We start from the raw sequence: 16,990 nt of genomic DNA on the forward strand, positions 1-16,990 counted from the left end.
CGCAGAACCTGATGGATCCGTCCTTTTTCTTCACCGGCACAGCTGGAGAGGCCCAGGGACTGCTGGAGGGCTGGATTATTCCACGTTTCAGCATATCGTCTACCTGTTCATCGATGACACGGCGTTCTGCAGTCGACACACGGTATGGGCGCTGGCGCAATGGTGCTTGTTGACCGGTATCGATGCGATGAACAACTGCTGAGACTGGCTGTGGTCGAAGGAGGCTCGAAAACGCTGCAGGAGTTGCACGATCTCCTTGTGCTGCGAAGGTGTGAGGGCGGAATAGACGGCATTTAAGAATATGCCGACAGGATCATCGGTGCCAGCGGCAGGAGCGACGGCACAAATCTGTAGTGATGCCTGATCTCTAAGCATTGCATCCTCGAAAAGGCAGTCAAATGTCTCGAAGCTCCCCAGACACTCGCCGCGTAGTAGAAGTGACGGACATGCAGATACACTGCACACGTAGATAGCCGCAGAACCATTGCAGAAGGTGATGACAGCCCACGGGAGGAGGAAGTTTCGGCGACGAGCAGGAGCAGCAGATGGCGAAAACAAAACAGGTGAGTTGGTGGCGGCAGGCGAAAACACGGGCACCAGAACGACGGACAAAGGGACGATGTGGACATCAGTCGCGGCAAACACTTTAGGGGGAGTGTGGTCGTCGAGGTCAGGGCACGGCGTCGTCAATGTGAGTTCGGCACGAGCGCAGTCCACGAGGGCTTGATGAGTAGATAGAAAATTCCATCCTAGGATTACGTCGTAGGATGATCGGAGCAGGGCGACAAACTTAACGGCATACATAACATTTTGAATAATGACACGGACTGTGCACTGAGCGGTAGGCTTGACGTGATGCGAGGTCGCCGTACGCAGGAAACATCGGTCAGCCGAGTGGTCGCTTTTCTCAGATCGCGGCACAATTTTTCGCTAATTATAGAAACAGCTCCTGTGTCGACAAGTGCACGTACGGCGATACCTTCTACCAATAAATCAATTTCGTTAGGCAGGTAAAAATGAGATCTTGGAGAGTTCGATGACGGCGCAGTTCTTGCCTCGGGAACTGCGGCTGTTAGTTTTCCTCTCGTGCGGGGCTAGGTCGGCGAAGCATCGGGGAGATTGATCGGCGACACGGAGAAGACGACCGGCGTGAGTCGTACGGGCTGCGTGTAGAAAACGGGTCGGTGACAGGAGAAGAAACTCGTGGTGAATGCTGAGCACCTTGATAGGTTGGTGAAGCCAACCTATCAAGGTTGGCTTCACCAACCTATACACCGTTTTGAGACCGGAAGCTGCGACGGTGACAGTGGCGGGCTATATGGCCCGCAAGACCACATGCGAAGCATATGGGCCGGTTATCAAAGGTACGCCACGGGTTCACAATAGATGGCCCGGTGGGCGAAGAAGGATGCGGCACCGTGCGTGAGGGTGGCGGCGACGTGTAGAAGGACCCGGTGGCCCGGTAGGCGCCAGAAAGAGATGGGGACTGTGGTCTGGCAAGAACGGCAGCGTAAGTTAGTGGCGTAGTGACAGGTAAAGCCGGAGGGGCAGCTGGTAGTGCCTGGGCGACTTGCGTCTCAATGACGTGACGAAGAGGTTGGTCTAAAGATGACGGCGCAGGCTCAGGTGTGTGGGCGACAAGGGAAAGTTGACGTGCAACTTCCTCGCGGATGAACTGCTTTATCTGAGGTAACAAACGGTGTGATCAGAAGTGGCGTCGTTGGCAAGGCTGGAAATGTCTGCCGTATCTTGAGCAGCACGGCGCGTCGACGCACGCTGCTTTCGCAGCTCGTCGTAAGTCTGGCAGAGTTGTATCACGTCGGCTAACGTCTGGGGGTTCCTAGCGACAAGCATCTGAAATGCGTCGTCGTCGACTCCTTTCATGATGGGCTTTATTTTTTCCCCTTCGGCGAGAGATGGGTCGACGCGCTTGCACAGGGAGAGAACATATTCGATGTAGCTTGTAAACGTCTCCTCCCTGCGTTGGACTCGACTGCGCAAGCGCTCTTCCGCACGAAGCCGGCGCACGGCGGAACGACCGAAGACCTCTGCGACGGCTGCCGTGAAGGTCGACCAGTTCGTGATTTCGGTTTCATGGTTTTTGAACCAGAGGCCGGCTACATTAGTGACGTAAAAGTGAACGTTCGTGAGCTTGGCGCGGTCATCCCATTTATTACAAGAGCTCACTCGTTCGTACTCGACGATCCAATCCTCGACGTCCTGGTCGTCGGTGCCGCTAAATATAGGTGGGTCGCGTTGTCGGGGCACGCCAGCACAGTGGATTGTCGTTGGCACGGGAGCAGCTTGCGATGGGCCAGGATCAGTCATGGTGAAAGCTGATGGTAGCGTCCGGCTGCGAAGTTCCAGGATGAACAGTACCCCGCACCTCCACCACTTAAAATGGGGGTGTTGGTCTTCGAGCAGGCTTGGACGTGGCGTTGGAGAAGGCTATTCGAAAAGCAGGTCTGGTTACTGGCGCGCGCGAGCTAGAGCGTCAACAACAACCACCACTCATCGTCGTCGTCTTTTCCCAGACATCGAAGCGCGGTCATTCGCCTTCAGTACAATATATTTATTTTGCTCTATATAAAAGCTCGTTCCGCGCTTTTTGTGCCTTCATCCAAGGTTGTGACCCCAGGTAAGCAGTAGTTCCCGTATGAAGCTCCACCGGACGGCACCAGCTGAAAAAAAGTAAATTACAAGCATGTTACATTTACAAGCACGTAACAGCATGTTACAAGCATGTGTCATTTTGGTATTTAGACATAGGAATACTGCGTGTAGAGGCGAAACGTGCGAAAGCGGTGAATGGGTGGCATAACAAACAAAAGCAATTCGCTTTTACACACATGGCGTAGAAAATACCCGACTCATCCCAAACAATACCATAAAATATGAAAACATCTGACTTCCAAGCATTCCTCCATTTCCGGGCATTATTTCCTGCACTTTAGCAGCACAAATACAGGGGCGACTTCGCGTTTCCAAAACTTGGCCACGGGCGACGCGACGGTGCGCTATATATATATATATATATACAGAGACGGACGCAACAGAGGCTCCCAGACGGACCATGCTATACTCGGCGACAGCTTTTCTTGACAGCACTGCATGCGCGCGCGCCAGGAAATAGTACCTGTTTTGTTTTCTGATTCTAAGAGTTACTTGGCCCGAATAAATATAACTTTCTTAATTATCAATATAGAACAAGTATGGACAGCTGTTCATATTTTTCTTTCTTTTTTATTTCTAGGACGGCACCACGTTTTCGGCACCGCCTGCTGGTGGCTCTCGCAGTAAACATGGCGTCCCCGGTGCCGGCGGTACCGTGTGTGGCCGCAAACTCTCCTTTTCGTTCTCCGAGGAGGCTATACTCTAAATGTGACAAGAAGTGGGTCTCCAAACAAACCAAGCAGGTTATCTGCAATGTCTATGCTGGAGTAAGGCGCCGTCAGCCCGAGCTGTCGACGAATACGTTTTGCTAAACATATTAGCCCTGCGAGCTAGCGAAAACCGAAACTGGAACTGAAATCGGCTGCAAGCTGCCGGACTATTTGCGTAGTAACACAAATGTGCGGAGGCCCCGCCTCCGTAGCCTTCGCTCCAATTTCAAGAAAAGCTGTCGCCGAGTATAGATGTTCGCAGAATGCCCTCTATTCGCACTCAAGACAAATGCGTGGGTGCAAAGCGCCTGTTTTCAGTCCTTTAGAAGACGGAATTTTCGAATGACAAGTTTCTGATATGTTCCTCGGCGTTATCTTTTGCGCGTTCATCCGGCGCCAGCAACACACTCCCATATGTTACCACTCTTGGCAATCGCCCATCGCGTTTTCAACAGGCGTGAGTACCGAAAGAAGGTATATGTTTGCGGGGCCACAAAAAACGTCACAAACTTGTCCCTCTATAAGATTCATTACACGCCAAACTAACTTTGTCACCACGGCCGAGCGGCTTATCGCTAACTGTGTCACAGCGCGCTGTGCGGCCAGCGTGCCTCAAAAGTACCTCAGAAAGTAACGAAATTACTTTTCAGTAATGTCTGGCGTCAGAGAAAGCGGCACGAACTTATCCTAGCAAGATGCACTATAGACTACGCACCACGGCTGAGTTGGTTCTCGCTAACTGCGTCCCAGCGCCCTGTGCGGCCAGTCCCACGAAACACACAAGCAGCTATTTGATGTCTAAAAGATGTCTTGAACGGATAATTCAAAAGTCTAATAGCTGTCCTGGTCAAGACATTTTCTAGCCGTGGACGTCTACAGGTACTTCAGTAAGCCGTGCTAACGTTACGCTAAAAGTTGGCTAATAAACATCTCGACAATAACAACTAAGAATTGTATTAGACGTTCCCAGAATTCTGTAATCATGGCTTCGGAAGCATTATGCAGGCTTTTATAAAACATCTTGACAAGGACAAGTTAAGAACTTTATTAGACGTTCCCAGAATGCTGTTATAAATTATAGCAGAATTCTGGGGACGTCTAGCAAAATTCTTAAGCTATAAAAGCCTGCGTATTGTTTAAGTCATCAAGCATAATGGCTTCAGAAACAATATGCAGGCTTTTATAGCTGTGTTTAAAGCAGCATTTATAGATTGTCATCCTACAGTGACGTGGTAAGCAAAATTAATGGCCACTTCAGCATACCATGCATCCGTATGCTAGCTTCATTGTACATATGTTACTATATAGAACTGAAAAATAAATTGAAGCATTACATTATATTATTTATAACTTGCATTAAATGTTTTAACATATATCAAATGTGCATAACAACACGCAGAAAAAATTACAACCTGACATTGTGAGAAAGCGGCTTTATTGACTAATAAATTAAAGGACATGCAGAATGATTTTACAAAATTTTTAAATACAGTAGTAAAGGTGACCACATAAAATAAGACGCAGCTGCAGTAACCACAGCAATCCAGGTCCCTTCCCTCTTGGATACTACTGGCTGCCCACAGAAGTTTGCTCTGTAATACAACAGTGAAGAAAAAAGTGAACAAAAAGCACGTAAACTAGCTATATATCAACACCACAGTTGTCAGTAAACAGCAAGCATTTTCAACAGCCATACAATTATAGTTAAGCTCTGGCTTACCATGACTAACAGAAATGGCAGCCAGGCAGCCACATGGTGCCAAATAAGAAATAACAATACACAAAAGAGGTGCATAGAAATCAAAAGAAGCCACTTGCATGCTCCTACAGGTTTCCCTTAAGATTAATTAGGTATGCATGAAACTGTGCGAAACAAACACCATTTAGCCCCTGTTCATCTGTTTGCAGAACATATGCCCTACAGCAAGATCAACAAATTTGTAGCAGCATACACATGGTCAAATGCCAAAAGTAGGGAAACAATGCAGAGATTGTGCACGCACATAAACAAAGTGACCGAATAAGCATACATTCAGGCTCTGGCTTGCAACCATGCAACTTACCTTGACAGTCTTGACTAGACAAAAACAATGGAAGCCAGCAGGCCTTGTGGTTCCGTTAAAGAGTAAAATTGCTCCATAGGAAATAACAGGAGACAGCCAACAAAACAGTCAACGTCTGGCTTGCAACCATGCGACTTACCTTGACTAGACAAAAACAATGGAAGCCAGCAGGCCTTGTGGTTCCGTGAGAGTAAAATAACTACATAGGAAATAAAAAGAGACAGTCAACAAAACAGTCAAGCCTAGCATGCTTCTATATGCTTCCCTTAAGTTTGATTGATGAGCACAAAACTGTTGAAAAATATGGCTGCTTAGCCACCGTTGAACTCTTTATTTCCGTTCCAACATGTGCTGTACAGCAAGATAAAAAACAAATTAATAACAGCATACAAACCTTGACAACGACATATGGGTGACAAGAATGTAAGAAAATTACATTTCATGACCTCCTTCACACTTCAAAAGATGCTCAGCAGTTTGTAAAGTTGCAGCCCTGATGTTTATTTTACGTGTAGTTATGCGGATTAATTTTTAATTGCACAAAATCTTCATAACACTATTGAAAATATATCTGCCCTGGACACACAAAAGATGCACGGACCCGCAAAAGCATAAGTGGCGTGTAAGTTGCAAGTTGTAGCAGGTAAACGTATACGTACCGTAAGGAACTGCACCGTATCTGCGGGCGCTGGTCAAGGCTTGAACGTAACCAAAAGAGCCACGAGCGGTGCACACGCTATGCAGACTCGATAGAACTCGGGAAGAGAACCATGAGCACCGGCGAGCGAACGCTTGCGAGCCATGTGCACGGCCCTTTGAATCGCTCGCGGTTAAAGCATAGAGTAACATACAAGGATAAGAGAGTTAAAGCATAGAGTAACATACAAGGATAAGAGAGGACACTTCCATAGGCCCCTGCGGCCGATTTTGCCGATTTTGGTTCGCAACGCACCTAGCGGGTGTGTGGAATCTACGCAAACTCAGATATTGGGACCGCAGAAAAACTAATCTCGAAGGCTATCTTCTAGTGATTAGAAAAATTACACTGCCTCCAAGATCGCTTCCGTGAGAGTGCTCGTCCCGGAGGCTATATTTCGATTCTTCTAACGCGTTGCTTGCATGCATCGAGTAGCTTCGTGTAAGCTGTACCGCCAGAGCAGCAAGCACACGATGCCATGGCGTGTTTATGCAGACATTTTAAATAAACATGACAAGTGTTGGAAGAGACGAAACATTTTATTTTTAAGTCATATTCTCAGTTAGCACATACACACTTCTTTTTCGCAACGTTCGATGAAAGCAAGCACAGAAAGTATTGCACTGCAAAGTGCAAGACATGTCAATACAGGTGCCATATGTTGAGAATAAATTTCACAAAAGGAATAAACAGGCGATAATATTGTTACGACATCGGGAGAGGGTTCAGGGAGCGTTTACTGATTGAGACACAAAGATGTAGCTCCTTGGGCTATGCTGGCTGGAGTCAATCGAAGGAGCAACGTCGTCTTCTTCTTTCTCCCTCCTCGCTTCCCTCACTTTTCACTGGCAGTGACCACGGCGTAACATTCCTCCGCTCCCAGACGAAGCCCGCCGGGCGAGTCACTCCTGCTTCCTTCGTGTGAACGGCTTCAAGCGGGCGACATGCGTCACCTCAGTCTTGCATGAACGACGGCCATTTGAAGTGAGACGTGCAATTGTGTAGTTCACTTCGCTTAGACGATCAAGGATAACGTACGGCCCGGCATAGTCTGCAAGTAGCTTTTGGCTCAAGCCACGTCGGCGTATTGGAGTCCACAGCCACACGAGGTCACCGGGAACGTAGGTAACATGCTGGTGTTGACTGTCGTAGCGTGTTTTAGAGTGGTCTTGCGCGGCCAATGTACGTAAGCGCGCAAGTCGACGAGCCTCTTCTGCACGACACAATGTCTCTGCGATAGACAAATCGTCATGGATCACAAAAGGAAAGATAGTGTCCAGCGTATAGCTTGGCGCGCGTAAAGAAGGAAGAAAGGGCTGAAACCAGTCGTTTCGTGTTTCGCAGAGTTGAAAGCGTACGTCACGAACGGTAATACTTTATCCCAGTTCTTGTGGTCCGAAGCAACGTACATTGATAACATGTTGATCAACGTTCGGTTTGTGCGCTCGGTGAGGCCATTAGTTTGTGGATGATAAGCTGTTGAGTGTCGGAACTTGGAGGCACACGAACGCAGCAATTCCTCCACAACATCGGCAATAAATTGGCGACCACGGTCACTTATTATCACGCGAGGTGGCCCGTGTCGGAGTATGATTGCATGAAGCATAAAATCGGAAACCTGCGCAGCAGTGGCGGAGGAAAGGGCTGCGGTTTCACAATACCGCGTCAGGTAGTCGGCACACACAATTATCCACCGGTTTCCTTTCGAAGAACGCGGAAACGGCCCGATCAGGTCTATGCCGACTTTTTCAAAAGGGGAACTGGGGGGCTTTACTGGCTGTAGGTGACCGACTGGAGCTGAGGTAGGTCGCTTGTGGCTCTGACACTGCGTACAACTGACCACATAAGTGTCAATTGTTTTGCGCATTTGAGGCCAGTAGAATCGTTCCTTTGTGCGACTAAGTGTTCGCGCGGTCCCTACTCTACCAGACCACTACACTACCAGAGGTCGGGTCATCGTGCGTAACGCACAGAACAGATGTTTGAAGAGACTGCGGAACCACAAGTAGAAAACGGGCGCCCGTCGTTGATAAGTTCCTCTTGTAAAGATCATCTCGGACGCAAAATCGGCCTTCGGATATAGGCCCTTGGGTGACAGAGAAAAAAGCGTTCAAGCTTGGGTCTTTGCGCTGCTCTGCGGCGAATGTCAAGGCATCGGGAAAGTCAGGCGACAGCGAAGCGATAAGGTGGTCAAAGTTGTCGGCTTCACAGTCCGTCGTACGTTGTGGCATCCTAGAAAGGCAATCCGCGTCAGCGTGTCGAGAACCACTCTTGTACGAAATAGTGAACACATATTCCTGTAGATGAAGGGCCCATCGCGCGAGGCGACCGGATGGGTCACGAAGATTGACCAGCCAGCACAGAGAATGGTGATCTGTGACGATGGTGAACGGGCGACCATATACGTACGAGCGAAACCGCTGCACGGCAAATACTACCGCTAGGCATTCTTGTTCCGTCACAGTGTAGTTGCGTTCCGGCTTGCTTAAAGAACGGCTTGCGTACGCGACGACATGTTCTTTGTTGCCAGAGCGTTGAACGAGAACGGCACCGATGCCGACGCCACTTGCGTCTGTGTGAATCTCCGTTGGAGACGAAGGATCGAAGTGTCGGAGTATTGGCTGTGAAGTTAACAAAAACTTCAGCTGGCGAAAAGCGTCTTCACACTCAGGAGTCCACTGAAACGGAGAGTTCTTACGCAGAAGATTCGTCAGGGGTTGAGCGACATCCGCGAAACCGGGTATGAACCGACGGAAATATGAGCAGAGGCCTACGAAGCTACGAAGCTGTTTGACAGATTGAGGTTGCTCGAATGATTCAACGGCTGCCGTCTTCTGTGGGTCGGGTCGAATTCCATCTTTATCGACGAGATGTCCTAACACCACTGTTTGGCGCTCGCCAAAATGACATTTCTTTGAATTCAGCTCAAGACCAGCTTTTTCAATACAGTCGATTACAATATTGAGACGAATGTTGTGCTCCTGAAATGTCCGTCCAAAAATTACGACATCATCAAGGTAGCACATACAAATCTGCCATTTTAAACCACGCAGAATAGTGTCCATGAACCTTTCGAATGTAGCCGGTGCATTGCACAATCCGAACGGCATGACGTTGAATTCGTACAGCCCATCCGGCGTAACGAATGCCGTTTTTTCCTTGTCATCTGGGTGCATCGGAATTTGCCAATAACCGGCTCTCAGATCCACGGAAGAGAAGTAGGAAGCGGAATGCAGGCAGTCGATGGCGTCATCAATACGGGGCAGCGGATAGACGTCTTTCTTGGTTACGGAATTCAGTCGGCGATAGTCAACGCAGAATCTCCACGTACCATCTTTCTTCTTCACAAGAATGACGGGAGCGGCCCAGGGACTCGCGGATTCTTGAATTACTCCCTTTCCTAGCATCTCCTGCACTTGCTCGTTGATGATGTTGCGCTCAGATGGTGATACCCTGTAAGGCTTCTGCCGTACGGGATGCGCTGAAGCGGTGTTGATCCGATGACGTGTTCGAGACGCTGGAATTAAAGGCATTTTGCCGCTTTTTGAAAAGTCGAACACTTTCAAGTGTTTGGAGAGAACGCCCAGGAGTGTGTCACGTTCGCTTTGGCTGAGTGACTTGCTGATCATTTGTAAAAGTTGTGAATCGGCTGAATCTTGAGAACCGACACGTCCATTCTCGCCTGTAGTATCAACAAGTGCAACCAGCGTGGTAGAGGATTCTGGTTTGAAGACAGCAAGTTTCATGCCACGAGGCAAAACTGCAGGCTCCATTGAACTGTTGATTGTCCACACACCTGCGCGGCCCTCAACTACAGACACCACGCAATGGGGAACTAAAATGTTCTTTTTCACACAGGTCGCATGAATCGGTTCAAGCGTCGCGTCGAACATGGCAAGGTCGTTACTGCAACAGATTACTGGAACGCACGCAGCAGAGAAGGCAGGAACGACCGTGTCCTCGGAGACAAAAAAGATGCCTTCATCACGGGATGAATTTTCCAATAGAGCAGCTGGGAAACTACCATGCACGGAAAGGTGACCACTTCTACAGTCAACAGTTGCCCCACACTCCCGCAAAAAATCGATTCCCAAAATAACGTCATGCGTCGATCGTGCAATAACCGCGAATTCTGTGGGAAACACTTTACCGCACAAACACACGTCCACAGTGCAAACTCCCACCGGACACAACGCATCACCACTCACACCACGGAATGTCGCACCACGGCTTATACAAAACATCACTTTCAGTCCAAGAAGGTTCTTAAAATTCACACTCATCACAGAAATTGTCGCGCCTGTATCCACGAGTGCCATGGTAGGTACGCCATCAACAAGTACATGAACTTTGTTCTTCGGCATAAACACTGACGGGGGTATATCTGTCGAAAGTGTCTGGTATCTTGCGGCCTCACCCCCATTGGCCGCGCCGACTAGTTTTCCGGCGGCGGTGACTGCGTGCGTCGCCGCGGCGATGGGGATCGTCGAGCACGTGGAGCTGGTGGCGGCGTTAAGCTTCGATCAGAGGCCGGTGAGGGGTAGCGTAAACTGGTGGGCGCGCGTGGTGGCTGTGACGTAGAGAACGGGCGGCCGAAAGGCTGGGGAGACATGAGCAAGGGATCTCGCTGGTATGTAGGGGGGTTGTTGCAATATCGCGAGATGTGACCCGGGACGCCGCAGCTGTAACACACCGGCGGAGGTCGAGACACCCGTGGCAGCTCGGAGTGACCAGTCCTGTCAGAAGGCATTGGGTAGCAGTATCGCTCTTCATGGGGACGGTAGCCAGCCGACGTTCGTTGACTGAAACGAGGTGAGCGAAAACGCCGTTCGTAATTGGAGGGTGTCCGATCGGAGTACTCAAGTGACCGCAGTGTACCTTGGCATTCATCGACGTGTGCTACATTAACTGATGGCTGCCATGGGGCCGGAGCGGCTGGCGTTCGCGCGCGTGCGGTCTCGCTTGCATAGCCGTCCTGAAAGCCGCTGGGGCAATGAGAGACTTGCTGACATCGAAGCAATTCTTCCCGTACAATCTGGCGTATTGTCGACGAGAGGTCATTAGGCGACATACTGTCGACACTAGCCACTGTTGGCACGTTTGACAGACGGCCAAATTTCGGAGCTATCCGTCGCATCTTCAGCGTTTCAAATGTGCGACAGTGCTGCATCACGTCAGACACGGAGTTCAGGTTTTCCTTGCCAATCAAGAAATTATATACGTCTTCGGCTATTCCCTTCAGAACGTGTCCAACCTTGTCCTCTTCAGTCATCCTAGGATTCACTATCTTGCACAGCTTCAAAATTTCTTCGATATATGTGGTACATGTCTCCCCTGGAAGCTGCGCCCTCTGAGCCAATGTCTGCTCCGCTCGCTTCTTCTTCGCGTTAGAATTGCCGAAACACTTCTGTACTTCCTCAACAAAACGACCCCATGTGGTGAACATGTCCTCGTGGTTTTCATACCACATGAGAGCAGTGTTTGTCAGTGCAAATACAACATGGCTAAGCTGCGCTGCCGAGTCCCAGCCGTTGCTTCTGTTCACCCGCTTATAGTTCTTGAGCCACTCGTCAACGTCCTCCCCTGAGGTCCCGCCAAAGTTTGGCGGCACTCGGTAGTACGGCCAGGGACCCGTAGGAGCCGTAGGAGTTGCCCCCGATGCATCAGAGGTCGGGAGTTGGGACATCATCTCGATCGGCGAAGGCGGAAGTCCGGCAAGGCGGCGGCTGCGGCGAAGACCAGGGAGTAGAGCTTCCGTCGTTGGGTTCGTATTACCCAGCACCGTCCACCAATCTGTTACGACCTCGGGAGAGGGTTAAGGGAGCGTTTACTGATTGAGACACAAAGATGTAGCTCCTTGGGCTAAGCTGGCTGGAGTCAATCGAAGGAGCAACGTCGTCTTCTTCTTTCTCCCCTTCTCGCTTCCCTCACTTTTCACTGGCAGTGACCACGGCGTAACAATATGAAAAACCCCACAGAACAGTAAAACTGCCGAAGACAGCATTAGCATTAAAGAGGAAAATAACGCTCGTCATTTGAAGCCTAACCTTCTTTATTAAGTGGTAGTTTCGGGCTGTATAGCAAACAAGGAATGAAGGCTGCTCACTGCAGTTGTCAGCCAACCACGCTCTCTCCCTGTCCTGCCGATGTTACTGCACCTCGCAACACAGCAATAATTCCCGTAGTACTTGACTATGGTCTTCATGACCTGAAAAAAAAAGTATTGGTTATGTCTTCTCTCCCGCCGTCGCACAAATTTTCCCCTACGCACTTCAGATCGTCCTTTCGCGAAAAGTGTCACGTGCAATTGTCGCAGCTAAAAAAAAAAAGAAAAAAAAGCAACCTTCGGTGCCATGCGTGCGCTACTGAGGCAGGAGTATTTATTCAGAATACGTCGTGGCCACAGCTTACAAACATTCTTCTCAATTCGCAAGTTCGCTCTAATTGCGCTCGTAACAAAGGCTTCAAGCAATCTGCGCATGCCACGAATAACGATCCTAAGCATAACTGCATTCTTTCACACAATTGCACACACGTGCATTGTATTCACACTACGTATACCGGCATGTGCCGACTCACTTTCTCGCGCCAAGAAACGATTTTCTCGTAAACGTGCTGCGCAGCATTCCAAATTGTTGTTTCTTACATAATGTGAAGCAATCCACAAGCATCATGCGCGAAGTGAAGAACACAAAAAGCTCTCTGCGCCGAACAGCAGAATCTAACAAATGCCAACTTACGGCTGAAGTGACAAATACATAAACAATTTGCAAAGTAATAGACAGTTTTAGTATTGCGGAAATGGCACCACGCTAAACGCAATAAAATAGCGGGGTCAGACTGCGCATGCTCAGAACGCTATTTCAGTTTTGCGGATAGCGTGCGTCCGCTATTTCTGAAATATAGCGGAGACGCTAAACGCTCGCTAAGTTTTTAGCGTTGCAAACATGGTGGCACCCTCGGCTCGAACGCTTGACATGCAGGCTCGTTTCAAGGCTTGGCGTGGATCAACACGGCTAGTTTGGTTGTCGAGCTGCTCAGTTTGCTGCTTTGACTACTCGCAGCTAGATGGTTTTGCGCTTAGCGGCGCATCGTTGTCTTACGCTATACTAAAACTCTATCGAACAGCGTTCCGCAAAGATTTAGCGTGCGTAACACGCTAACGCTAACGCAAGCATTTTCCGCAATACTAAAAGTCTCTATTGAAGGGAAAAAAAGAACGTAATCAAGGCCTTCTTACCAGATCTTCTTACCAAGCAGCAGCCAAGCAGACAGACGTTCTGGCACACGAACCCAGCAAAGACCACGCAGACGTTATCGCATATCTTTTGTAGCGTCGCCTTGCCTGATCACACCACGGCCGATATTTTGTAGCGATGCGTTATTTTTTTTACTAGTCTTATCATCCACCGCTCACGGCCGGCTGATCCCGTTGATAACGCCTACATCTACAGCCACATAGACAAGTAGACGTATAGTGCACTATAGAAAAGTTACTACAGTAGATAACTAGTACGCGGGTTCCCTTGGAGACAGGGAGTGCTGTATTGCCCTCTAGCGGGTGGCATGAAGCTGCGTAGCTCGGCCGCTTTTAGGCTGGAGTGGCCACTCTTGTAATCCGTATGTTACTCTATGGTTAAAGCCCCTGGAAGCTCTACTCGCGGTTAGGGAGCCTACATGGAAGTAAATTCCCTATATAAGAAAAGTACCGCCATCTACTCTTTCCTCTGCCTCCTCCTCTCCTAAAGCGCTTGCTTTTTTCTTTACTTTTTGCTAGCGAAAGCCAAGTCGACGGTGGCGCACCTGGAAAGTCCACGTTGAAGCTTTCAGGCCGGGCGCGCGCCGCCGCCGCCGCCTGCGGCTGCGCAGAGGACTTTCAACATGGCTCTGGGGCGGAAAAAAAGGAAGATATAAAGAAGTGAAAAGCGCGCGCTATCATCGTCCAATCGGAGATACAGGAGAGAGAGAAGCGGCGTTTATCAAAGGATGGCGGTACTTTTCTTATATAGGGACTTTACATGGAAGCGCTGGTAACGTCAGCGCGCTAAAACCCCTATATATAAAAAGTAGCGCCACGCTTTGAAGAATGCCGCCGCCTCCTCGCACACCCTGTCCGAGGCCGACGCCGCGTTGGTATAGGCCTAATGGCATCACGTGGCATCACGTGGAAAAAACTATCACGAAACATCGCTACATTCCCTTTCTTTTATATAGGGGCTTTACAGCAGATCTGTTGCGCGCGGCCAGAGATGTCGGCGACGATAGCTGGTATCGCAATTCCGGCTTCACCGCTTGTTCACGCAAAGGGAAAGGGAGGCACGGCTCTGATAAGGACGGTGAACGGGCGCGCACGTGTGCGCCCGGCCGTTTTCTTTTTCTTTTTTTCTAAACTTTGACTGTCGTGACAGACCACGGTGTAAGATATATCTTACACCGTGTGACAGACTCACCCGTATCATGCATCGCGCCGTGGCACGGATGAGTTTTGCTGGCCGCGCGGCAAAACGATCGGAAAGGAATCGACGCAGCGATCGGAAAGGAATCAAATAAAATAACCCCACAGGATTTTTCTGCTTATTTACCCAAAGGGGGAAAGGAGCGAAAGGCTACTTTAATGGAATGCATATGGCTTGTTAAAGTCGGGCACGCGCATTTTAAATCTTTTTCACTTTCACGGCGCACGCCCAAGCATGTCGCACATTTTCTGACAAAAACATCTAAATAAGTTCTTGAGTTAGACGCTCTCAAGACGTTAACCACTGTGTACTCCGGTGACGCCAGAGGTGGGATGTTACCACAGCTGAAACACAATAGCATATTTGATAAACCGTACTTCCTGCTACACAATGTTTCCAAGAACATCTGTTTAACGTCTTCGCGTAGACCAAGACGTTTTTAGCCGTTTGAAGCCGTTCCAAGAAGTCTTTAAGACGTTTTGTCTTTCGTGGGGTGTGCCTCAACAGAACCGAAATAAGTTGCAATAATCCCCTAGGAAGCTTAGAAACATCTCCCAGCACGATTCGTTAACTCAAATTAACTGCGCCAGGATGGCCGAGCTGTTTTTCGCTAACTTGGTCCCATGCCGTAAGCCTAATTGTGTAACAAGATTTCACCTTGCCGTAGCCCAATAGTGCAGTGGTGTCTTGTCCCATTGCAGAAGGAACGCAAGAATACGCTGGGAGCCCAAGAAACCAGGCTACATTTTAAAACAAGGAGACAGACGGGTCGCGGCGCGCGAGCGCTCAAACGCATGCGCAGCCGTCCTCGCTGGCTTCGGGTACCCCCTTCTAGTACACTGTACCATAGAGTAGCGTACGGATTACAAGAGTGGCCACTCCAGCCTAAAAGCGGCCGAGCTACGCAGCTTCATGCCACCCGCTAGAGGGCAATACAACACTCCCTGTCTCCAAGGGAACGCGCGTACTAGTTATCTTCTGCAGTAACTTTTCTAGTGCACTATACGTCTGCTTGTCTGTGTGGCTGTAAACGTAGTCGCTATCAATGGGATCAGCCGGCCGTGAGCGGTGGATGATAAGACTAGTATATAGAATAAAGCATAACGAATCGCTACAAAATATCGGCCATGGTGTGATCAGGCAAGGCGACGCTACAAAAGATGTGCGATAACGCCTGCGTGGTCTTTGTTGGGTTCGTGTGCCAGAACGTCTGTCTGCTTGGCTGCTGCTTGGTAAGAAGATCTGGTAAGAAGGCCTTCATTACGTTCTTTTTTCCCTTCATTACTTCGCAAATTGCTCATGTGTTTGTCACTTCAGCCGTAAGTTGGCATTTGTCGGATTCTGCTGTTTGGCGCAGAGAGCTTTTTGTGTTCTTCACTTCGCGCATGATGCTTGTGGATTGCTTCACATTATGTAAGAAACAACAATTTGGAATGCTGCGCAGCACGTTTACGAGAAAATCGTTTCTTGGCGCGAGAAAGTGAGTCGGCACATGCCGGTATACGTAGAGTGAATACAATGCACGTGTGTACAATTGTGTGAAAGAATGCAGTTATGCTTAGGATCGTTATTCGTGGCGTGCGCAGATTACTTGAAGCCTTTGTTACGAGCGCAATTAGAGAGAACTTGCGAATTGAGAAGAATGTTTGTAAGCTGTGGCCACGACGTATTCTGAATAAATACTCCTGCCTCAGTAGCGCACGCATGGCACCGAAGGTTGCTTTTTTTTTTTTTTTTTTTTTTTTAGCTGCGACAATTGCACGTGACACTTTTCGCGAAAGGACGATCTGAAGTGCGTAGGGGAAAATTTGTGCGACGGCGGGAGAGAAGACATAACCAATACTTTTTTTTCAGGTCATGAAGACCATAGTCAAGTACTACGGGAATTATTGCTGTGTTGCGAGGTGCAGTAACATCGGCAGGACAGGGAGAGAGCGTGGTTGGCTGACAACTGCAGTGAGCAGCCTTCATTCCTTGTTTGCTATACAGCCCGAAACTACCACTTAATAAGGAAGGTTAGGCTTCAAAGGACGAGCGTTGTTTTCCTCTTTAATGCTAATGCTGTCTTCGGCAGTTTTACTGTTCTGTGGGGTTTTTCATAATATCGCCTGTTTATTCCTTTTGTGAAATTTATTCTCAACATATGGCACCTGTAGTGACATGTATTGCACTTTGCAGTGCAACCATCTTTATGTGCTTGCGTTCATCGAACGTTGCGAAAAAGAAAAGTGTGCATGTGCTTGCTGAGAATATGACTTGAAAATAAAATGTTTCGTCTCTTCCAACACTTGTCATGTTTATTTAAAATGTCTGCATAAACACACAGTGGCATCCTGTGCTTGCCGCTCTGGCGATACAGCTTACACGAAGCTACTCGATGCATGCAAGCAA

General features: G+C 48.9%; 1 long non-coding RNA gene across 1 annotated transcript; it reads right to left on the minus strand.

Moving 5' to 3' along the window:
• Nucleotides 1–4,801: 4,801 nt before the first annotated feature.
• LOC125940683 (uncharacterized) lies at nucleotides 4,802–6,183 on the minus strand. The gene is made up of 3 exons (XR_007463875.1): nucleotides 6,106–6,183; nucleotides 5,586–5,645; nucleotides 4,802–4,975 (listed from the first exon to the last, which is right to left on the minus strand). It is a non-coding gene; the product is annotated as an uncharacterized LOC125940683 (long non-coding RNA).
• Nucleotides 6,184–16,990: the final 10,807 nt, after the last annotated feature.

The sequence above is a fragment of the Dermacentor silvarum genome, chromosome 1 (genome assembly GCF_013339745.2).
Source record: "Dermacentor silvarum isolate Dsil-2018 chromosome 1, BIME_Dsil_1.4, whole genome shotgun sequence".
Lineage (NCBI taxonomy): Eukaryota > Metazoa > Arthropoda > Arachnida > Ixodida > Ixodidae > Dermacentor > Dermacentor silvarum.